This window comes from Toxotes jaculatrix, chromosome 14 (genome assembly GCF_017976425.1).
Source record: "Toxotes jaculatrix isolate fToxJac2 chromosome 14, fToxJac2.pri, whole genome shotgun sequence".
In the NCBI taxonomy this organism is placed as follows: domain Eukaryota; kingdom Metazoa; phylum Chordata; class Actinopteri; family Toxotidae; genus Toxotes; species Toxotes jaculatrix.
The window spans coordinates 10,270,009-10,296,903 of NC_054407.1; the positions used below are offsets into that span (position 1 = coordinate 10,270,009).

Below are 26,895 nucleotides of genomic sequence, written 5' to 3' on the forward strand. Positions count from 1 at the left end.
CATGTAAATTCAACTGATTTATATTCATCTTTACTTTCTAGGAGCACTCAGGAGAGGGATTCATTGACCAGCCAACTAATTTAAAGGTACCAAAAATTTGCCACTACCTCACTCTAGTTATTGGGTTTGCCTTTTTATCACTAATTTGCCCATGTTCTGCAGACATTGTCGCAGAGAATGATATTTCGCAGTGTACAGTTACACAACTGGGAATGTGATTGGTAGGTTGCTGGTTCGATCCCGATACCAGCATAATAAATGTGAGTGTGATCAGGCCATTTCTGCAAAAAACACTGTCTCTCAGTAAAACCCTCCTGAATAAATAAAAATGGAGTAGATAGTTGACTCCAAACTCTAGAATGTTTGAATTTTAGTTCTGTCTGTATCAACACCCTCTTTTAGTTGTAATTTCATAAAAATTACTTTTCTGTGAGTGAGGCTTTTACAATACCACAGGTTGTCAGTAGACAATAAGGCCAACACAATACTGTCAAAGGATAAATACAAGCTTGAACCACATTAATGGCTTTCCAGGGTTCCTGCACTGTAGCAGAGACGTATTGAACCATTGTGTTTAGAGTCATGTTTAATCTAGATTTTTTTCTTTTGATCCCATAACACAGCCACTGGTCTAAATATGATTTGATTCGGTCATACAAACCAGGTACATATTCTGAAGATAACTTTAAGTAACTATTCTCAGTACTGTGTTTTATTGACAAACACTGATCAGTGAGCTGTTTACTTCAGCTTCTTCTTGGGCCTGATGTTACTGGTGTGTCCATACTTCTTCTTGCGGCAGTTGATGGCACATGGATGCAAACAAGCATAGCACCTGAGACGAGGGGGGAGAAAACTGTTAGCTCACAGTAATACAGCAGTGTCCTGTCGCCTTCACCAGTGATGATCAGCTATAGCTTTTTTCCTCTTTTATAAATACACAACCAATATGAAACACTTTGATCAGGTTTTTACTGTTACCTCTCCAAGCCACAGTTTCATTAGACAACAATCGAAATAGCACAATGGCTTAGTGAGGGCCTTAATAACCCACTGATTAGATCCGAACTATTAGAACTCCACCACCCAATCTACAATGGTACCAATTAGAATAGTAGTTCTCAGACCTCTTTTATCATGCTCCTGTTGGAAGCAGGAAAAAAGTCATGCAACATTTCCCACTGTAAACAAATGAACTTTTTATCAACTTTTAATAAAAGTGTGGAAATTGGGAACAAATTGAATCCAATTTAAAGAAAATTTAGTCACTGAGAATATCATGAACATAAATTCAATGTTCCACCATGAGTTAGTTACGCAAAACAAAAATTTGCCGAAACTGACACACAAATCTATCTTGTCCCACTCAACAGTTTGAAGACCACTGTTAAAACATAAAATGAAATGAAAAGAAAAAAATAACCATGGAAAAATCACCCTCTCATTAGCAAGAGGATATTTTGCAGTTGATATATTTCGTTGCCACAGAATAAGGCGGTTAAGGCCTATTCGCTCCTTGCACAATATGGCGACCGCTGATGTAAGAACTTGAGTGTGTGGGCCAGCACTTTTGGTCAAAACTTCCGGTGATCTAACAGCGACAGTGGAAGACAGCGAGAGCGGGAGACAACAGCGTTCGAGTTACATTAACAGAGATTATTAGGGCCCGAGCACGAAATTCGTGCAAAACCCTATTGTGACTGAAGGGATTATTATTATTCTCCTCTTTTATTTTTCTTCCGCTGCTTTGTCAGCTAATTTGACCCCCTAAACATGCTCAAAAAGTCACCAAACTTTGCCCAAAATTGTCCCCCGATGAAAATTCTTGTTTGACACTGTCCGTGTGACGGTTCTGCAGCGCCCCCTAGAGGGTGAAAAAATTCACCATAAAACCTACAGACTTGAAAATCGGTACACAGATGCATCACATTGAGACGAGAAAAAAAGCCTTTTGGAGAAAAATTCAAAGATGTACAAGAAGTCGGCCATTTTGGAGAGACTGCACCATTTTGCCTTTCGCACTCGCCATACTTTGACGAACTCCTCCTAGGGGAATTGTCCGATTGCGCTGAATTTTGGTCAGATTGCTCAGAAGACATTAAGGACAAAAAGTTATAAAATGTTTTGATGTGGGTTACATGGTCTGCCTGTGGCGCTGACACGAAAATTGCCCTTTCCCAACACACAGGAAATGGATGTATTTGTGGCTGTATCTCACACATATTTCATCCAATGTGGATGAAAAAAATCAGGCATGATGAGTATGTGATTCTGAACAGATTAATATGCTAATATGATGATATCGTCACAGGGCCACCTAATGGCAGTGGTTCATTTTTTTCTTTAATTAACTCCTCCTAGGGGAATCATCGGATGGAGCTGAAATCTTGTCATGTTGCTCTTAAGACACTATTGTTCAAAAGTGATCAAAAGCTTTTCTCTACATTACATGATGTTGGCGGAGCACCACCGCAACCTCACCCTCTGATTTCTGAAAATGAGGATTTTGGATTTTTCACACTTATCATCAATTCTGGCTAATATTCCGCCTTGAAACCTATAATCCCCTACAACTCTTGTCACAGGGCACCGTTTAGCACAGTTGGGCGTGGTCACTCAGCTCAGCAACCCCCCCTGGAATGTGAACTCAGACCCTGTGAGGCCTACAGACATGAAATTTGGTGCACAGAGAGATCTCTTCAATACAAGAAAAAAGTGTCTTCAAGGAAAATTCTACAATGTACAGGATACACCATTTTTGGAAAAATCCTCTTAGGGACATAATCTGATACATTTGAAATGTTGTCTCAAGGTTCAGAAAACATTGATGAGTAAAAGTTATCAAAAGCTTTTATCAAAGTTGGCTGTGCCGCTGCCATGAAATGGATGTATTTGTGCCTGTATCTCCCACATACTTCATCCAATGTTGAACAAACTTTACAGTCAGGATGATCTTCAAACTCTCAACTGATTTAAATGCTCATTAGATGATACACTCATAGCGCCCCCCTGCTGGGAGGGGCCCATGTCTTTCCTGTTACTGTATACTGCTGTGCCTCTCAAAATGTTTTGTCATTGCTCAGAAGACATTGATGAGTAAAAGTTATCAAAAGCTTTAATCAAAATTGCACGGTGTGGGTGGGGCGACACCACGAACTTGAACTTCGCCAAAACACAGTAAATGGATGTATAAGCAGGTGTTTCTCCCACATACTTAAACTACTTAATTACTTAACATTTTGAGGTCTTACCAAAAAATAACTTTTTTTTGCCGATTTTTTGAATCCTTGGCCCCACAATTTTGACTTTTTTTGGCCGAAAAAAATGCCATACTATACTATGACGTTTTTTATGACATTTTGAGGTCAAAATTTTTTTGACTTTTTTTGGCCGAAAAAAACGCCATACTATACGATGACGTTTTTTATGACATTTTGAGGTCAAAAAAAGTTTTGACTTTTTTTGGCCGAAAAAAACGCCATACTATACTATGACGTTTTTTATGACATTTTGAGGTCAAAAATTTTTTTGACTTTTTTTGGCCGAACAAAACGCCATACTATACTATGACGTTTTTTATGACATTTTGAGGTCAAAAATTTTTTTGACTTTTTTTGGCCGAACAAAACGCCATACTATACTATGACGTTTTTTATGACATTTTGAGGTCAAAAAAAAATTTGACTTTTTTTGGCCGATTTTGACGCCATACTATACTATGACGTTTTTTATGACATTTTGAGGTCAAAAAAATGTTTGACTTTTTTTGGCCGAAAAAAACGCCATACTATACTATGACGTTTTTTATGACATTTTGAGGTCAAAAATTTTTTTGACTTTTTTTGGCCGAAAAAAACGCCATACTATACTATGACGTTTTTTATGACATTTTGAGGTCAAAAAAATTTTTGACTTTTTTTGGCCGATTTTGATGTCATACTATACTATGACGTTTTTTATTACATTTTGAGGTCAAAAAATTTTTTGACTTTTTTTGGACGAAAAAAACGCCATACTATACTATGACATTTTTTATGACATTTTGAGGTCAAAAAAAAATTTGACTTTTTTTGGACGAAAAAAACGCCATACTATACCATGACGTTTTTTATGACATTTTGAGGTCAAAAAAATTTTTGACTTTTTTTGGCCGATTTTGACGCCATACTATACTATGACGTTTTTTATGACATTTTGAGGTCAAAAAAAATTTTGACTTTTTTTGGCCGATTTTGACGCCATACTTTACTATGACGTTTTTTATGACATTTTGAGGTCAAAAAAATTTTTTGACATTTTTTGGCCGATTTTGACGCCATACTATACTATGACGTTTTTTATGACATTTTGAGGTCAAAAAAATTTTTGACTTTTTTTGGCCGATTTTGACGACATACTATACTATGACGTTTTTTATGACATTTTGAGGTCAAAAAAAAATTTGACTTTTTTTGGCCGAAAAAAACGCCATACTATACTATGACGTTTTTTATGACATTTTGAGGTCAAAAAAAAATTTGACTTTTTTTGGATGAAAAAAACGCCATACTATACTATGACGATTTTTATGACATTTTGAGGTCAAAAAAAAATTGACTTTTTTTGGCCGAAAAAAACGCCATACTATACTATGACGTTTTTTATGACATTTTGAGGTCAAAAAAAAATTTGACTTTTTTTGGCCGAAAAAAACGCCATACTATACTATGACGTTTTTTATGACATTTTGAGGTCAAAAAAAAATTTGACTTTTTTTGGATGAAAAAAACGCCATACTATACTATGACGATTTTTATGACATTTTGAGGTCAAAAAAAATTTGACTTTTTTTGGCCGAAAAAAACGCCATACTATACTATGACGTTTTTTATGACATTTTGAGGTCAAAAAAAAATTTGACTTTTTTTGGCCGATTTTGACGACATACTATACTATGACGTTTTTTATGACATTTTGAGGTAAAAAATGTTTTTGACTTTTTTTGGCCTAAAAAAACGCCATACTATACTATGACGTTTTTTATGACATTTTGAGGTCAAAAAATTTTTTGACTTTTTTTGGCCGATTTTGACGGCATACTATACTATGACGTTTTTTATGACATTTTGAGGTCAAAAAAAAAATTTAACTTTTTTTGGCCGATTTTGACGCCATACTATACTATGACGTTTTTTATGACATTTTGAGGTCAAAAATTTTTTTGACTTTTTTTGGCCGAAAAAAACGCCATACTATACTATGACGTTTTTTATGACATTTTGAGGTCAAAAAATTTTTTGACTTTTTTTGGCCGATTTTGATGCCATACTATACTATGATGTTTTTTATGACATTTTGAGGTCAAAAAAAAATTTGACCTTTTTTGGCAGAAAAAAACGCCATACTATACTATGACGTTTTTTATGACATTTTGAGGTCAAAAAAATTTTGACTTTTTTTGGCCGAAAAAAACGCCATACTATACTATGACGTTTTTTATGACATTTTGAGGTCAAAAAAAAATTTGACTTTTTTTGGCCGAAAAAACGCCATACTATACTATGACGTTTTTTATGACATTTTGAGGTCAAAAAATTTTTTGACTTTTTTTGGCCGATTTTGACGACATACTATACTATGACGTTTTTTATGACATTTTGAGGTCAAAAAAAAATTTGACTTTTTTTGGCCGAAAAAAACGCCATACTATACTATGACGTTTTTTATGACATTTTGAGGTCAAAAAAAAATGTGACTTTTTTTGGATGAAAAAAACGCCATACTATACTATGACGTTTTTTATGACATTTTGAGGTCAAAAAAAAATTTGACTTTTTTTGGCCGAAAAAAAACGCCATACTATACTATGACGTTTTTTATGACATTTTGAGGTCAAAAAATTTTTTGACGTCATACTATACTATGACGTTTTTTATGACATTTTGAGGTCAAAAAAATGTTTGACTTTTTTTGGCCGAAAAAAACGCCATACTATACTATGACGTTTTTTATGACATTTTGAGGTCAAAAAATTTTTTGACTTTTTTTGGCCGATTTTGACGCCATACTATACTATGACGTTTTTTATGACATTTTGAGGTCAAAAAAGGTTTTGACTTTTTTTGGCCGATTTTGACGCCATACTATACTATGACGTTTTTTATGACATTTTGAGGTCAAAAAATTTTTTGACTTTTTTTGGCCGATTTTGACGCCATACTATACTATGACGTTTTTTATGACATTTTGAGGTCAAAAAAATTTTTGACTTTTTTTGGCCGATTTTGACGCCATACTATACTATGACGTTTTTTATGACATTTTGAGGTCAAAAAAAATTTTGACTTTTTTTGGCCGATTTTGACGCCATACTTTACTATGACGTTTTTTATGACATTTTGAGGTCAAAAAAATTTTTGACTTTTTTTGGCCGATTTTGACGCCATACTATACTATGACGTTTTTTATGACATTTTGAGGTAAAAAAAATTTGACTTTTTTTGGCCGAAAAAAACGCCATACTATACTATGACGTTTTTTATGACATTTTGAGGTCAAAAAATTTTTTGACTTTTTTTGGCCGATTTTGATGCCATACTATACTATGACGTTTTTTATGACATTTTGAGGTCAAAAAAAAATTTGACCTTTTTTGGCAGAAAAAAACGCCATACTATACTATGACGTTTTTTATGACATTTTGAGGTCAAAAAAATTTTGAATTTTTTTGGCCGAAAAAAACGCCATACTATACTATGACGTTTTTTATGACATTTTGAGGTCAAAAAAAAATTTGACTTTTTTTGGCCGAAAAAACGCCATACTATACTATGACGTTTTTTATGACATTTTGAGGTCAAAAAAATTTTTGACTTTTTTTGGCCGATTTTGACGACATACTATACTATGACGTTTTTTATGACATTTTGAGGTCAAAAAAAAATTTGACTTTTTTTGGCCGAAAAAAACGCCATACTATACTATGACGTTTTTTATGACATTTTGAGGTAAAAAAAAAATGTGACTTTTTTTGGAGTAAAAAAACGCCATACTATACTATGACGTTTTTTATGACATTTTGAGGTCAAAAAATTTTTTGACTTTTTTTGGCCGAAAAAAACGCCATACTATACTATGACGTTTTTTATGACATTTTGAGGTCAAAAAATTTTTTTGACGTCATACTATACTATGACGTTTTTTATGACATTTTGAGGTCAAAAAAATGTTTGACTTTTTTTGGCCGAAAAAAACGCCATACTATACTATGACGTTTTTTATGACATTTTGAGGTCAAAAAAATTGTTGACTTTTTTTGGCCGATTTTGACGCCATACTATACTATGACGTTTTTTATGACATTTTGAGGTCAAAAATTTTTTTGACTTTTTTTGGCCGATTTTGACGCCATACTATACTATGACGTTTTTTATGACATTTTGAGGTCAAAAAAAAATTGACTTTTTTTGGCCGAAAAAAACGCCATACTATACTATGACGTTTTTTATGACATTTTGAGGTAAAAAAAAATGTGACTTTTTTTGGAGTAAAAAAACGCCATACTATACTATGACGTTTTTTATGACATTTTGAGGTCAAAAAATTTTTTGACTTTTTTTGGCCGAAAAAAACGCCATACTATACTATGACGTTTTTTATGACATTTTGAGGTCAAAAATTTTTTTGACGTCATACTATACTATGACGTTTTTTATGACATTTTGAGGTCAAAAAAATGTTTGACTTTTTTTGGCCGAAAAAAACGCCATACTATACTATGACGTTTTTTATGACATTTTGAGGTCAAAAAAATTTATGACTTTTTTTGGCCGAAAAAAACGCCATACTATACTATGACGTTTTTTATGACATTTTGAGGTCAAAAAAAAATTTGACTTTTTTTGGCCGAAAAAAACGCCATACTATACTATGACGTTTTTTATGACATTTTGAGGTAAAAAAAAAATTTGACTTTTTTTGGCCGATTTTGACGACATACTATACTATGACGTTTTTTATGACATTTTGAGGTAAAAAAAAATTTGACTTTTTTTGGCCGAAAAAAAGCACCATACTATACTATGACGTTTTTTATGACATTTTGAGGTCAAAAAAAAAATTGACTTTTTTTGGCCGAAAAAAACGCCATACTATACTATGACGTTTTTTATGACATTTTGAGGTCAAAAATTTTTTTGACTTTTTTTGGCCGAAAAAAACGCCATACTATACTATGACGTTTTTTATGACATTTTGAGGTAAAAAAAAAATTGACTTTTTTTGGCCGAAAAAAACGCCATACTATACTATGACGTTTTTTATGACATTTTGAGGTCAAAAAAAAATTTGACTTTTTTTGGCCGATTTTGACGACATACTATACTATGACGTTTTTTATGACATTTTGAGGTAAAAAAAAAATTGACTTTTTTTGGCCGAAAAAAACGCCATACTATACTATGACGTTTTTTATGACATTTTGAGGTCAAAAATTTTTTTGACTTTTTTTGGCCGAAAAAAACGCCATACTATACTATGACGTTTTTTATGACATTTTGAGGTCAAAAAAAATTTTGACTTTTTTTGGCCGAAAAAAACGCCATACTATACTATGACGTTTTTTATGACATTTTGAGGTCAAAAAAAAATTTGACTTTTTTTGGCCGATTTTGACGACATACTATACTATGACGTTTTTTATGACATTTTGAGGTAAAAAAAAATTTGACTTTTTTTGGCCGAAAAAAAGCGCCATACTATACTATGACGTTTTTTATGACATTTTGAGGTCAAAAAAAAATTTGACTTTTTTTGGCCGAAAAAAACGCCATACTATACTATGACGTTTTTTATGACATTTTGAGGTCAAAAAATTTTTTGACTTTTTTTGGCCGATTTTGACGGCATACTATACTATGACGTTTTTTATGACATTTTGAGGTCAAAAAAAAATTTAACTTTTTTTGGCCGATTTTGACGCCATACTATACTATGACGTTTTTTATGACATTTTGAGGTCAAAAAATTTTTTTTTACTTTTTTTGGCCGAAAAAAACGCCATACTATACTATGGCGTTTTTTATGACATTTTGAGGTCAAAAAAAAATTTGACTTTTTTTGGTCGAAAAAAACGCCATACTATACTATGACGTTTTTTATGACATTTTGAGGTCAAAAAATTTTTTGACTTTTTTTGGCCGATTTTGACGGCATACTATACTATGACGTTTTTTATGACATTTTGAGGTCAAAAAAAAATTTAACTTTTTTTGGCCGATTTTGACGCCATACTATACTATGACGTTTTTTATGACATTTTGAGGTCAAAAAATTTTTTTTTACTTTTTTTGGCCGAAAAAAACGCCATACTATACTATGGCGTTTTTTATGACATTTTGAGGTCAAAAAAAAATTTGACTTTTTTTGGTCGAAAAAAACGCCATACTATACTATGACGTTTTTCATGACATTTTGAGGTCAAAAAAATTTTTTGACTTTTTTTGGCCGATTTTGACGCCATACTATACTATGACGTTTTTTATGACATTTTGAGGTCAAAAATTTTTTTGACTTTTTTTGGCCGATTTTGACGCCATACTATACTATGACGTTTTTTATGACATTTTGAGGTCAAAAAAATTTTTGACTTTTTTTGGCCGATTTTGACGCCATACTATACTATGACGTTTTTTATGACATTTTGAGGTCAAAAATTTTTTTGACTTTTTTTGGCCGATTTTGACGCCATACTATACTATGACGTTTTTTATGACATTTTGAGGTCAAAAATTTTTTTTACTTTTTTTGGCCGAAAAAAACGCCATACTATACTATGGCGTTTTTTATGACATTTTGAGGTCAAAAAATTTTTTGACTTTTTTTGGTCGAAAAAAACGCCATACTATACTATGACGTTTTTCATGACATTTTGAGGTCAAAAAATTTTTTTGACTTTTTTTGGCCGATTTTGACGCCATACTATACTATGACGTTTTTTATGACATTTTGATGTCAAAAATTTTTTTGACTTTTTTTGGCCGATTTTGACGCCATACTATACTATGACGTTTTTTATGACATTTTGAGGTCAAAAAAAAATTGACTTTTTTTGGCCGAAAAAAACGCCATACTATACTATGACGTTTTTTATGACATTTTGAGGTAAAAAAAAATGTGACTTTTTTTGGAGTAAAAAAACGCCATACTATACTATGACGTTTTTTATGACATTTTGAGGTCAAAAAATTTTTTGACTTTTTTTGGCCGAAAAAAACGCCATACTATACTATGACGTTTTTTATGACATTTTGAGGTCAAAAATTTTTTTGACGTCATACTATACTATGACGTTTTTTATGACATTTTGAGGTCAAAAAAATGTTTGACTTTTTTTGGCCGAAAAAAACGCCATACTATACTATGACGTTTTTTATGACATTTTGAGGTCAAAAAAATTTATGACTTTTTTTGGCCGAAAAAAACGCCATACTATACTATGACGTTTTTTATGACATTTTGAGGTCAAAAAAAAATTTGACTTTTTTTGGCCGATTTTGACGACATACTATACTATGACGTTTTTTATGACATTTTGAGGTAAAAAAAAATTTGACTTTTTTTGGCCGAAAAAAAGCACCATACTATACTATGACGTTTTTTATGACATTTTGAGGTCAAAAAAAAAATTGACTTTTTTTGGCCGAAAAAAACGCCATACTATACTATGACGTTTTTTATGACATTTTGAGGTCAAAAATTTTTTTGACTTTTTTTGGCCGAAAAAAACGCCATACTATACTATGACGTTTTTTATGACATTTTGAGGTCAAAAAAAAATTGACTTTTTTTGGCCGAAAAAAACGCCATACTATACTATGACGTTTTTTATGACATTTTGAGGTCAAAAAAAAATTTGACTTTTTTTGGCCGATTTTGACGACATACTATACTATGACGTTTTTTATGACATTTTGAGGTAAAAAAAAAATTGACTTTTTTTGGCCGAAAAAAACGCCATACTATACTATGACGTTTTTTATGACATTTTGAGGTCAAACATGTTTTTGACTTTTTTTGGCCGATTTTGACGCCATACTATACTATGACGTTTTTTATGACATTTTGAGGTCAAAAAAAAATTTGACTTTTTTTGGCCGAAAAAAACGCCATACTATACTATGACGTTTTTTATGACATTTTGAGGTCAAAAAAATTTATGACTTTTTTTGGCCGAAAAAAACGCCATACTATACTATGACGTTTTTTATGACATTTTGAGGTCAAAAAATTTTTTGACTTTATTTGGCCGATTTTGACGACATACTATACTATGACGTTTTTTATGACATTTTGAGGTAAAAAAAAATTTGACTTTTTTTGGCCGAAAAAAAGCGCCATACTATACTATGACGTTTTTTATGACATTTTGAGGTCAAAAAAAAATTTGACTTTTTTTGGCCGAAAAAAACGCCATACTATACTATGACGTTTTTTATGACATTTTGAGGTCAAAAAATTTTTTGACTTTTTTTGGCCGATTTTGACGGCATACTATACTATGACGTTTTTTATGACATTTTGAGGTCAAAAAAAAATTTAACTTTTTTTGGCCGATTTTGACGCCATACTATACTATGACGTTTTTTATGACATTTTGAGGTCAAAAAATTTTTTTTTACTTTTTTTGGCCGAAAAAAACGCCATACTATACTATGGCGTTTTTTATGACATTTTGAGGTCAAAAAAAAATTTGACTTTTTTTGGTCGAAAAAAACGCCATACTATACTATGACGTTTTTCATGACATTTTGAGGTCAAAAAATTTTTTTGACTTTTTTTGGCCGATTTTGACGCCATACTATACTATGACGTTTTTTATGACATTTTGAGGTCAAAAATTTTTTTGACTTTTTTTGGCCGATTTTGACGCCATACTATACTATGACGTTTTTTATGACATTTTGAGGTCAAAAAAATTTTTGACTTTTTTTGGCCGATTTTGACGCCATACTATACTATGACGTTTTTTATGACATTTTGAGGTCAAAAATTTTTTTGACTTTTTTTGGCCGATTTTGACGCCATACTATACTATGACGTTTTTTATGACATTTTGAGGTCAAAAATTTTTTTTACTTTTTTTGGCCGAAAAAAACGCCATACTATACTATGGCGTTTTTTATGACATTTTGAGGTCAAAAAAAAATTTGACTTTTTTTGGTCGAAAAAAACGCCATACTATACTATGACGTTTTTCATGACATTTTGAGGTCAAAAAATTTTTTTGACTTTTTTTGGCCGATTTTGACGCCATACTATACTATGACGTTTTTTATGACATTTTGAGGTCAAAAATTTTTTTGACTTTTTTTGGCCGATTTTGACGCCATACTATACTATGACGTTTTTTATGACATTTTGAGGTCAAAAAATTTTTTGACTTTTTTTGGCCGATTTTGACGCCATACTATACTATGACGTTTTTTATGACATTTTGAGGTCAAAAAAAAATTTGACTTTTTTTGGCCGATTTTGACGCCATACTATACTATGACGTTTTTTATGACATTTTGAGGTCAAAAAATTTTTTGACTTTTTTTGGCCGAAAAAAACGCCATACTATACTATGACGTTTTTTATGACATTTTGAGGTCAAAAATTTTTTTGACTTTTTTTGGCCGATTTTGACGCCATACTATACTATGACGTTTTTTATGACATTTTGAGGTCAAAAAAATTTTTGACTTTTTTTGGCCGATTTTGACGCCATACTATACTATGACGTTTTTTATGACATTTTGAGGTCAAAAAATTTTTTGACTTTTTTTGGTCGAAAAAAACGCCATACTATACTATGACGTTTTTCATGACATTTTGAGGTCAAAAAAATTTTTTGACTTTTTTTGGCCGATTTTGACGCCATACTATACTATGACGTTTTTTATGACATTTTGAGGTCAAAAATTTTTTTGACTTTTTTTGGCCGATTTTGACGCCATACTATACTATGACGTTTTTTATGACATTTTGAGGTCAAAAAAATTTTTGACTTTTTTTGGCCGATTTTGACGCCATACTATACTATGACGTTTTTTATGACATTTTGAGGTCAAAAAAATTTTTGACTTTTTTTGGCCGATTTTGACGCCATACTATACTATGACGTTTTTTATGACATTTTGAGGTCAAAAATTTTTTTGACTTTTTTTGGCCGATTTTGACGCCATACTATACTATGACGTTTTTTATGACATTTTGAGGTCAAAAAAATTTTTGACTTTTTTTGGCCGATTTTGACGCCATACTATACTATGACGTTTTTTATGACATTTTGAGGTCAAAAAAAATTTTGACTTGTTTTGGCCGAAAAAAACGCCATACTATACTATGACGTTTTTTATGACATTTTGAGGTCAAAAAATTTTTTGACTTTTTTTGGCCGATTTTGATGCCATACTATACTATGATGTTTTTTATGACATTTTGAGGTCAAAAAAAAATTTGACTTTTTTTGGCCGAAAAAAACGCCATACTATACTATGACGTTTTTTATGACATTTTGAGGTCAAAAAAAATTTTGACTTTTTTTGGACGAAAAAAACGCCATACTATACTATGACGTTTTTTATGACATTTTGAGGTCAAAAAATTTTTTGACTTTTTTTGGCCGATTTTGACGCCATACTATACTATGACGTTTTTTATGACATTTTGAGGTCAAAAATTTTTTTGACTTTTTTTGGCCGAAAAAAACGCCATACTATACTATGATGTTTTTTATGACATTTTGAGGTCAAAAAAAAATTTGACTTTTTTTGGCCGATTTTGACGCCATACTATACTATGACGTTTTTAATGACATTTTGAGGTCAAAAAATTTTTTGACTTTTTTTGGCCGAAAAAAACGCCATACTATACTATGACGTTTTTTATGACATTTTGAGGTCAAAAAAATTTATGACTTTTTTTGGCCGAAAAAAACGCCATACTATACTATGACGTTTTTTATGACATTTTGAGGTCAAAAAAAAATTTGACTTTTTTTGGCCGAAAAAAACGCCATACTATACTATGACGTTTTTTATGACATTTTGAGGTCAAAAAAAAATTTGACTTTTTTTGGCCGATTTTGACGACATACTATACTATGACGTTTTTTATGACATTTTGAGGTAAAAAAAAATTTGACTTTTTTTGGCCGAAAAAAAGCACCATACTATACTATGACGTTTTTTATGACATTTTGAGGTCAAAAAAAAAATTGACTTTTTTTGGCCGAAAAAAACGCCATACTATACTATGACGTTTTTTATGACATTTTGAGGTCAAAAATTTTTTGACTTTTTTTGGTCGAAAAAAACGCCATACTATACTATGACGTTTTTCATGACATTTTGAGGTCAAAAAATTTTTTTGACTTTTTTTGGCCGATTTTGACGCCATACTATACTATGACGTTTTTTATGACATTTTGAGGTCAAAAATTTTTTTGACTTTTTTTGGCCGATTTTGACGCCATACTATACTATGACGTTTTTTATGACATTTTGAGGTCAAAAAAATTTTTGACTTTTTTTGGCCGATTTTGACGCCATACTATACTATGACGTTTTTTATGACATTTTGAGGTCAAAAAATTTTTTGACTTTTTTTGGCCGAAAAAAACGCCATACTATACTATGACGTTTTTTATGACATTTTGAGGTCAAAATTTTTTTTGACTTTTTTTGGCCGATTTTGACGCCATACTATACTATGACGTTTTTTATGACATTTTGAGGTCAAAAAAATTTTGACTTTTTTTGGCTGAAAAAAACGCCATACTATACTATGACGTTTTTTATGACATTTTGAGGTCAAAAAAAAATTTGACTTTTTTTGGCCGATTTTGACGCCATACTATACTATGACGTTTTTTATGACATTTTGAGGTCAAAAAATTTTTTGACTTTTTTTGGACGAAAAAACGCCATACTATACTATGACGTTTTTTATGACATTTTGAGGTCAAAAAAATTTTGACTTTTTTTGGCCGAAAAAAACGCCATACTATACTATGACGTTTTTTATGACATTTTGAGGTCAAAAAAATTTTTGACTTTTTTTGGCCGATTTTGACGACATACTATACTATGACGTTTTTTATGACATTTTGAGGTCAAAAATTTTTTTGACTTTTTTTGGCCGAAAAAAACGCCATACTATACTATGACGTTTTTTATGACATTTTGAGGTCAAAAAATTTTTTGACTTTTTTTGGCCGATTTTGACGCCATACTATACTATGACGTTTTTTATGACATTTTGAGGTCAAAAAATTTTTTGACTTTTTTTGGCCGATTTTGACGCCATACTATACTATGACTTTTTTTATGACATTTTGAGGTCAAAAAAAAATTTGACTTTTTTTGGATGAAAAAAACGCCATACTATACTATGACGTTTTTTATGACATTTTGAGGTCAAAAATTTTTTTGACTTTTTTTGGCCGATTTTGACGCCATACTATACTATGACGTTTTTTATGACATTTTGAGGTCAAAAATTTTTTTGACTTTTTTTGGCCGAAAAAAACGCCATACTATACTATGACGTTTTTTCTGACATTTTGAGGTCAAAAATTTTTTTGACTTTTTTTGGCCGATTTTGACGGCATACTATACTATGACGTTTTTTATGACATTTTGAGGTCAAAAATTTTTTTGACTTTTTTTGGCCGATTTTGACGCCATACTATACTATGACGTTTTTTATGACATTTTGAGGTCAAAAATTTTTTTGACTTTTTTTGGCCGAAAAAAACGCCATACTATACTATGACGTTTTTTCTGACATTTTGAGGTCAAAAATTTTTTTGACTTTTTTTGGCCGATTTTGACGGCATACTATACTATGACGTTTTTTATGACATTTTGAGGTCAAAAATTTTTTTGACTTTTTTTGGCCGAAAAAAACGCCATACTATACTATGACGTTTTTTATGACATTTTGAGGTCAAAAATTTTTTTGACTTTTTTTGGCCGATTTTGACGCCATACTATACTATGACGTTTTTTATGACATTTTGAGGTCAAAAAATTTTTTTGACTTTTTTTGGCCGATTTTGACGCTATACTATGACGTTTTTTATGACATTTTGAGGTCAAAAAAAAATTTGACTTTTTTTGGACGAAAAAAACGCCATACTATACTATGACGTTTTTTATGACATTTTGAGGTAAAAAAAAATTTGACTTTTTTTGGCCGATTTTGACGCCATACTATACTATGACGTTTTTTATGACATTTTGAGGTCAAAAAATTTTTGACTTTTTTTGGCCGAAAAAAACGCCATACTATACTATGACGTTTTTTATGACATTTTGAGGTCAAAAAAAAATTTGACTTTTTTTGGCCGAAAAAACGCCATACTATACTATGACGTTTTTTATGACATTTTGAGGTCAAAAAATTTTTTGACTTTTTTTGGCCGATTTTGACGCCATACTATACTATGACGTTTTTTATGACATTTTGAGGTCAAAAAAAAATTTGACTTTTTTTGGCCGAAAAAAACGCCATACTATTCTATGACGTTTTTTATGACATTTTGAGGTAAAAAAAAAATGTGACTTTTTTTGGACGAAAAAAACGCCATACTATACTATGACGTTTTTTATGACATTTTGAGGTCAAAAATTTTTTTGACTTTTTTTGGCCGAAAAAAACGCCATACTATACTATGACGTTTTTTATGACATTTTGAGGTCAAAAAATTTTTGGACTTTTTTTGGCCGATTTTGACGCCATACTATACTATGACGTTTTTTATGACATTTTGAGGTCAAAAAAAAATTTGACTTTTTTTTGGCAGAAAAAAACGCCATACTATACTATGACGTTTTTCATGACATTTTGAGGTCAAAAAATTTTTTGACTTTTTTTGGTCGAAAAAAACGCCATACTATACTATGACGTTTTTTATGACATTTTGAGGTCAAAAAAAAATTTGACTTTTTTTGTCCGAAAAAAACGCCATACTATACTATGACGTTTTTTATGACATTTTGAGGTCAAAAAAAAATTTGAATTTTTTTGGCCGAAAAAAACGCCATACTATACTATGACGTTTTTTATGACATTTTGAGGTCAAAAATTTTTTTGACTTTTTTTGGCCGATTTTGACGCCATACTATACTATGACGTTTTTTATGACATTTTGAGGTCAAAAAATTTTTTGACTTTTTTTGGCCGATTTTGACGCCATACTATACTATGACGTTTTTTATGACATTTTGAGGTCAAAAATTTTTGGACTTTTTTTGGCCGAAAAAAACGCCATACTATACTATGACGTTTTTTATGACATTTTGAGGTCAAAAAAATTTATGACTTTTTTTGGCCGAAAAAAACGCCATACTATACTATGACGTTTTTTATGACATTTTGAGGTGTAAAAAAAAATTTGACTTTTTTTGTCCGAAAAAAACGCCATACTATACTATGACGTTTTTTATGACATTTTGAGGTCAAAAAAAAATGTGACTTTTTTTGGATGAAAAAAACGCCATACTATACTATGACGTTTTTTATGACATTTTGAGGTCAAAAATTTTTTTGACTTTTTTTGGCCGATTTTGATGCCATACTATACTATGACGTTTTTTATGACATTTTGAGGTCAAAAAAAAATTTGACTTTTTTTGGCCGAAAAAGACGCCATACTATACTATGACGTTTTTTATGACATTTTGAGGTCAAAAAAAATTTTGACTTTTTTTGGCCGAAAAAAACGCCATACTATACTATGACGTTTTTTATGACATTTTGAGGTAAAAAAAAATTTGACTTTTTTTGGCCGAAAAAAACGGCATACTATACTATGACGTTTTTTATGACATTTTGAGGTCAAAAAAAAATTTGAATTTTTTTGGCCGAAAAAAACGCCATACTATACTATGACGTTTTTTATGACATTTTGAGGTCAAAAATTTTTTTGACTTTTTTTGGCCGATTTTGACGCCATACTATACTATGACGTTTTTTATGACATTTTGAGGTCAAAAAAATTTTTGACTTTTTTTGGCCGATTTTGACGCCATACTATACTATGACGTTTTTTATGACATTTTGAGGTCAAAAAATTTTTGACTTTTTTTGGACGAAAAAAACGCCATACTATACTATGACGTTTTTTATGACATTTTGAGGTCAAAAAATTTTTTGACTTTTTTTGGCCGATTTTGACGACATACTATACTATGACGTTTTTTATGACATTTTGAGGTCAAAAAAAAATTTGACTTTTTTTGTCCGAAAAAAACGCCATACTATACTATGACGTTTTTTATGACATTTTGAGGTCAAAAAAAAATTTGAATTTTTTTGGCCGAAAAAAACGCCATACTATACTATGACGTTTTTTATGACATTTTGAGGTCAAAAATTTTTTTGACTTTTTTTGGCCGATTTTGACGCCATACTATACTATGACGTTTTTTATGACATTTTGAGGTCAAAAAAATTTTTGACTTTTTTTGGCCGATTTTGACGCCATACTATACTATGACGTTTTTTATGACATTTTGAGGTCAAAAAATTTTTGACTTTTTTTGGACGAAAAAAACGCCATACTATACTATGACGTTTTTCATGACATTTTGAGGTCAAAAAATTTTTTGACTTTTTTTGGTCGAAAAAAACGCCATACTATACTATGACGTTTTTTATGACATTTTGAGGTCAAAAAAAAATTTGACTTTTTTTGTCCGAAAAAAACGCCATACTATACTATGACGTTTTTTATGACATTTTGAGGTCAAAAAAAAATTTGAATTTTTTTGGCCGAAAAAAACGCCATACTATACTATGACGTTTTTTATGACATTTTGAGGTCAAAAATTTTTTTGACTTTTTTTGGCCGATTTTGACGCCATACTATACTATGACGTTTTTTATGACATTTTGAGGTCAAAAAATTTTTTGACTTTTTTTGGCCGATTTTGACGCCATACTATACTATGACGTTTTTTATGACATTTTGAGGTCAAAAATTTTTGGACTTTTTTTGGCCGAAAAAAACGCCATACTATACTATGACGTTTTTTATGACATTTTGAGGTCAAAAAAATTTATGACTTTTTTTGGCCGAAAAAAACGCCATACTATACTATGACGTTTTTTATGACATTTTGAGGTGTAAAAAAAAATTTGACTTTTTTTGTCCGAAAAAAACGCCATACTATACTATGACGTTTTTTATGACATTTTGAGGTCAAAAAAAAATGTGACTTTTTTTGGATGAAAAAAACGCCATACTATACTATGACGTTTTTTATGACATTTTGAGGTCAAAAATTTTTTTGACTTTTTTTGGCCGATTTTGATGCCATACTATACTATGACGTTTTTTATGACATTTTGAGGTCAAAAAAAAATTTGACTTTTTTTGGCCGAAAAAGACGCCATACTATACTATGACGTTTTTTATGACATTTTGAGGTCAAAAAAAATTTTGACTTTTTTTGGCCGAAAAAAACGCCATACTATACTATGACGTTTTTTATGACATTTTGAGGTAAAAAAAAATTTGACTTTTTTTGGCCGAAAAAAACGGCATACTATACTATGACGTTTTTTATGACATTTTGAGGTCAAAAAAAAATTTGAATTTTTTTGGCCGAAAAAAACGCCATACTATACTATGACGTTTTTTATGACATTTTGAGGTCAAAAATTTTTTTGACTTTTTTTGGCCGATTTTGACGCCATACTATACTATGACGTTTTTTATGACATTTTGAGGTCAAAAAAATTTTTGACTTTTTTTGGCCGATTTTGACGCCATACTATACTATGACGTTTTTTATGACATTTTGAGGTCAAAAAATTTTTGACTTTTTTTGGACGAAAAAAACGCCATACTATACTATGACGTTTTTTATGACATTTTGAGGTCAAAAAATTTTTTGACTTTTTTTGGCCGATTTTGACGACATACTATACTATGACGTTTTTTATGACATTTTGAGGTCAAAAAAAAATTTGACTTTTTTTGGCCGATTTTGACGCCATACTATACTATGACGTTTTTTATGACATTTTGAGGTCAAAAAATTTTTTGACTTTTTTTGGCCGAAAAAAACGCCATACTATACTATGACGTTTTTTATGACATTTTGAGGTCAAAAAAATTTATGACTTTTTTTGGCCGAAAAAAACGCCATACTATTCTATGACGTTTTTTATGACATTTTGAGGTCAAAAAAAAATTTGACTTTTTTTGTCCGAAAAAAACGCCATACTATACTATGACGTTTTTTATGACATTTTGAGGTCAAAAAATTTTTTGACTTTTTTTGGCCGATTTTGACGCCATACTATACTATGACGTTTTTTATGACATTTTGAGGTCAAAAAAAATTTTGACTTTTTTTGGCCGATTTTGACGCCATACTATACTATGACGTTTTTTATGACATTTTGAGGTCAAAAAAAAATTAGACTTTTTTTGGCCGAAGAAAACGCCATACTATACTATGACGTTTTTTATGACATTTTGAGGTCAAAAATTTTTTTGACTTTTTTTGGCCGATTTTGACGCCATACTATACTATGACGTTTTTTATGACATTTTGAGGTAAAAAATTTTTTTGACTTTTTTTGGCCGAAAAAAACGCCATACTATACTATGACGTTTTTTATGACATTTTGAGGTCAAAAAAAAATTTGACTTTTTTTGGATGAAAAAAACGCCATACTATACTATGACGTTTTTTATGACATTTTGAGGTCAAAAAAAAATTTGACTTTTTTTGGCCGATTTTGACGCCATACTATACTATGACGTTTTTTATGACATTTTGAGGTCAAAAAATTTTTTGACTTTTTTTGGCCGATTTTGACGCCATACTATACTATGACTTTTTTTATGACATTTTGAGGTAAAAAAAAAATGTGACTTTTTTTGGATGAAAAAAACGCCATACTATACTATGACGTTTTTTATGACATTTTGAGGTCAAAAATTTTTTTGACTTTTTTTGGCCGATTTTGACGCCATACTATACTATGACGTTTTTTATGACATTTTGAGGTCAAAAAAAAATTTGACTTTTTTTGGCCGAAAAAGACGCCATACTATACTATGACGTTTTTTATGACATTTTGAGGTCAAAAAAAATTTTGACTTTTTTTGGACGAAAAAAACGCCATACTATACTATGACGTTTTTTATGACATTTTGAGGTAAAAAAAAACTTGACTTTTTTTGGCCGAAAAAAACGCCATACTATACTATGACGTTTTTTATGACATTTTGAGGTCAAAAATTTTTTTGACTTTTTTTGGCCGAAAAAGACGCCATACTATACTATGACGTTTTTTATGACATTTTGAGGTCAAAAATTTTTTTGACTTTTTTTGGCCGATTTTGACGCCACACTATACTATAACGTTTTTTATGACATTTTGAGGTCAAAAAAATTTTTGACTTTTTTTGGCCGATTTTGACGCCATACTATACTATGACGTTTTTTATGACATTTTGAGGTAAAAAAATTTTTGACTTTTTTTGGACGAAAAAAACGCCATACTATACTATGACGTTTTTTATGACATTTTGAGGTCAAAAAATTTTTTGACTTTTTTTGGACGAAAAAACGCCATACTATACTATGACGTTTTTTATGACATTTTGAGGTCAAAAAATTTTTTGACTTTTTTTGGCCGATTTTGACGACATACTATACTATGACGTTTTTTATGACATTTTGAGGTCAAAAATTTTTTTGACTTTTTTTGGCCGAAAAAAACGCCATACTATACTATGACGTTTTTTATGACATTTTGAGGTCAAAAAATTTTTTGACTTTTTTTGGCCGATTTTGACGCCATACTATACTATGACGTTTTTTATGACATTTTGAGGTCAAAAAATTTTTTGACTTTTTTTGGCCGAAAAAGACGCCATACTATACTATGACGTTTTTTATGACATTTTGAGGTCAAAAAAAATTTTGACTTTTTTTGGCCGAAAAAAACGCCATACTATACTATGACGTTTTTTATGACATTTTGAGGTAAAAAAAAATTTGACTTTTTTTGGCCGAAAAAAAAAACGCCATACTATACTATGACGTTTTTTATGACATTTTGAGGTCAAAAAAAAATTTGACTTTTTTTGGATGAAAAAAACGCCATACTATACTATGACGTTTTTTATGACATTTTGAGGTCAAAAAAAATTTGACTTTTTTTGGCCGAAAAAAATGCCATACTATACTATGACGTTTTTTATGACATTTTGAGGTCAAAAAAAAAATTTGACTTCTTTTGGCCGATTTTGACGCCATACTATACTATGATGTTTTTTATGACATTTTGAGGTCAAAAAATTTTTTGACTTTTTTTGGATGAAAAAAACGCCATACTATACTATGACGTTTTTTATGACATTTTGAGGTAAAAAAAAAATTTGACTTTTTTTGGATGAAAAAAACGCCATACTATACTATGACGTTTTTTATGACATTTTGAGGTCAAAAAAAAATTTGACTTTTTTTGGCCGATTTTGACGCCATACTATACTATGACGTTTTTTATGACATTTTGAGGTCAAAAAAAAATTTGACTTTTTTTGGCCGAAAAAGACGCCATACTATACTATGACGTTTTTTATGACATTTTGAGGTCAAAAAAAATTTTGACTTTTTTTGGCCGAAAAAAACGCCATACTATACTATGACGTTTTTTATGACATTTTGAGGTAAAAAAAAATTTGACTTTTTTTGGCCGAAAAAAAAACGCCATACTATACTATGACGTTTTTTATGACATTTTGAGGTCAAAAAAAAATTTGACTTTTTTTGGATGAAAAAAACGCCATACTATACTATGACGTTTTTTATGACATTTTGAGGTCAAAAAAAATTTGACTTTTTTTGGCCGAAAAAAATGCCATACTATACTATGACGTTTTTTATGACATTTTGAGGTCAAAAAAAAAATTTGACTTCTTTTGGCCGATTTTGACGCCATACTATACTATGATGTTTTTTATGACATTTTGAGGTCAAAAAATTTTTTGACTTTTTTTGGATGAAAAAAACGCCATACTATACTATGACGTTTTTTATGACATTTTGAGGTAAAAAAAAAATTTGACTTTTTTTGGATGAAAAAAACGCCATACTATACTATGACGTTTTTTATGACATTTTGAGGTCAAAAAAAAATTTGACTTTTTTTGGCCGATTTTGACGCCATACTATACTATGACGTTTTTTATGACATTTTGAGGTCAAAAAAAAATTTGACTTTTTTTGGCCGAAAAAGACGCCATACTATACTATGACGTTTTTTATGACATTTTGAGGTCAAAAAAAATTTTGACTTTTTTTGGACGAAAAAAACGCCATACTATACTATGACGTTTTTTATGACATTTTGAGGTAAAAAAAAACTTGACTTTTTTTGGCCGAAAAAAACGCCATACTATACTATGACGTTTTTTATGACATTTTGAGGTCAAAAATTTTTTTGACTTTTTTTGGCCGAAAAAGACGCCATACTATACTATGACGTTTTTTATGACATTTTGAGGTAAAAAAAAATTTGACTTTTTTTGGCCGAAAAAAAAAACGCCATACTATACTATGACGTTTTTTATGACATTTTGAGGTCAAAAAAAAATTTGACTTTTTTTGGATGAAAAAAACGCCATACTATACTATGACGTTTTTTATGACATTTTGAGGTCAAAAAAAATTTGACTTTTTTTGGCCGAAAAAAAGGCCATACTATACTATGACGTTTTTTATGACATTTTGAGGTCAAAAAAAAATTTGACTTCTTTTGGCCGATTTTGACGCCATACTATACTATGATGTTTTTTATGACATTTTGAGGTCAAAAAATTTTTTGACTTTTTTTGGATGAAAAAAACGCCATACTATACTATGACGTTTTTTATGACATTTTGAGGTCAAAAAAAATTTTGACTTTTTTTGGCCGATTTTGACGCCATACTATACTATGACGTTTTTTATGACATTTTGAGGTCAAAAAAAAATTTGACTTTTTTTGGCCGAAAAAAACGCCATACTATACTATGACGTTTTTTATGACATTTTGAGGTCAAAAAAATTTTTGACTTTTTTTGGCCGATTTTGACGCCATACTATACTATGACGTTTTTTATGACATTTTGAGGTCAAAAATTTTTTTGACTTTTTTGGGCCGATTTTGACGCCATACTATACTATGACGTTTTTTATGACATTTTGAGGTCAAAAAATTTTTTGACTTTTTTTGGCCGATTTTGACGCCATACTATACTATGACTTTTTTTATGACATTTTGAGGTCAAAAATTTTTTTGACTTTTTTGGGCCGATTTTGACGCCATACTATACTATGACGTTTTTTATGACATTTTGAGGTCAAAAAATTTTTTGACTTTTTTTGGCCGATTTTGACGCCATACTATACTATGACTTTTTTTATGACATTTTGAGGTAAAAAAAAAATGTGACTTTTTTTGGATGAAAAAAACGCCATACTATACTATGACGTTTTTTATGACATTTTGAGGTCAAAAATTTTTTTGACTTTTTTTGGCCGATTTTGACGCCATACTATACTATGACGTTTTTTATGACATTTTGAGGTCAAAAAAAAATTTGACTTTTTTTGGCCGAAAAAGACGCCATACTATACTATGACGTTTTTTATGACATTTTGAGGTCAAAAAAAATTTTGACTTTTTTTGGACGAAAAAAACGCCATACTATACTATGACGTTTTTTATGACATTTTGAGGTAAAAAAAAACTTGACTTTTTTTGGCCGAAAAAAACGCCATACTATACTATGACGTTTTTTATGACATTTTGAGGTCAAAAATTTTTTTGACTTTTTTTGGCCGAAAAAGACGCCATACTATACTATGACGTTTTTTATGACATTTTGAGGTCAAAAATTTTTTTGACTTTTTTTGGCCGATTTTGACGCCATACTATACTATAACGTTTTTTATGACATTTTGAGGTCAAAAAAATTTTTGACTTTTTTTGGCCGATTTTGACGCCATACTATACTATGACGTTTTTTATGACATTTTGAGGTAAAAAAATTTTTGACTTTTTTTGGACGAAAAAAACGCCATACTATACTATGACGTTTTTTATGACATTTTGAGGTCAAAAAATTTTTTGACTTTTTTTGGACGAAAAAACGCCATACTATACTATGACGTTTTTTATGACATTTTGAGGTCAAAAAATTTTTTGACTTTTTTTGGACGAAAAAACGCCATACTATACTATGACGTTTTTTATGACATTTTGAGGTCAAAAAAATTTTTGACTTTTTTTGGCCGATTTTGACGACATACTATACTATGACGTTTTTTATGACATTTTGAGGTCAAAAATTTTTTTGACTTTTTTTGGCCGAAAAAAAACGCCATACTATACTATGACGTTTTTTATGACATTTTGAGGTCAAAAAATTTTTTGACTTTTTTTGGCCGATTTTGACGACATACTATACTATGACGTTTTTTATGACATTTTGAGGTCAAAAAAAAATTTGACTTTTTTTGGCCGATTTTGACGCCATACTATACTATGACGTTTTTTATGACATTTTGAGGTCAAAAAATTTTTTGACTTTTTTTGGCCGAAAAAAACGCCATACTATACTATGACGTTTTTTATGACATTTTGAGGTCAAAAAAATTTATGACTTTTTTTGGCCGAAAAAAACGCCATACTATACTATGACGTTTTTTATGACATTTTGAGGTCAAAAAAAATTTTGACTTTTTTTGTCCGAAAAAAACGCCATACTATACTATGACGTTTTTTATGACATTTTGAGGTCAAAAATTTTTTTGACTTTTTTTGGCCGATTTTGACGCCATACTATACTATGACGTTTTTTATGACATTTTGAGGTCAAAAAAAAATTTGACTTTTTTTGGCCGATTTTGACGCCATACTATACTATGACGTTTTTTATGACATTTTGAGGTCAAAAAAAATTTTGACTTTTTTTGGCCGATTTTGACGCCATACTATACTATGACGTTTTTTATGACATTTTGAGGTCAAAAAAAAATTTGACTTTTTTTGGCCGAAAAAAACGCCATACTATACTATGACGTTTTTTATGACATTTTGAGGTCAAAAAAATTTTTGACTTTTTTTGGCCGATTTTGACGCCATACTATACTATGACGTTTTTTATGACATTTTGAGGTCAAAAATTTTTTTGACTTTTTTGGGCCGATTTTGACGCCATACTATACTATGACGTTTTTTATGACATTTTGAGGTCAAAAAATTTTTTGACTTTTTTTGGCCGAAAAAGACGCCATACTATACTATGACTTTTTTTATGACATTTTGAGGTAAAAAAAAAATGTGACTTTTTTTGGATGAAAAAAAACGCCATACTATACTATGACGTTTTTTATGACATTTTGAGGTCAAAAATTTTTTTGACTTTTTTTGGCCGATTTTGACGCCATACTATACTATGACGTTTTTTATGACATTTTGAGGTCAAAAAAAAATTTGACTTTTTTTGGCCGAAAAAGACGCCATACTATACTATGACGTTTTTTATGACATTTTGAGGTCAAAAAAAATTTTGACTTTTTTTGGACGAAAAAAACGCCATACTATACTATGACGTTTTTTATGACATTTTGAGGTAAAAAAAAACTTGACTTTTTTTGGCCGAAAAAAACGCCATACTATACTATGACGTTTTTTATGACATTTTGAGGTCAAAAAAAATTTGACTTTTTTTGGATGAAAAAAACGCCATACTATACTATGACGTTTTTTATGACATTTTGAGGTCAAAAAAAATTTGACTTTTTTTGGCCGAAAAAAATGCCATACTATACTATGACGTTTTTTATGACATTT

General features: G+C 30.3%; 1 pseudogene; it reads right to left on the reverse strand.

Moving 5' to 3' along the window:
- Nucleotides 1-741: 741 nt before the first annotated feature.
- The window catches only part of LOC121192966, a 30,867-nt pseudogene continuing 4,713 nt past the window's right edge, over nucleotides 742-26,895 (reverse strand).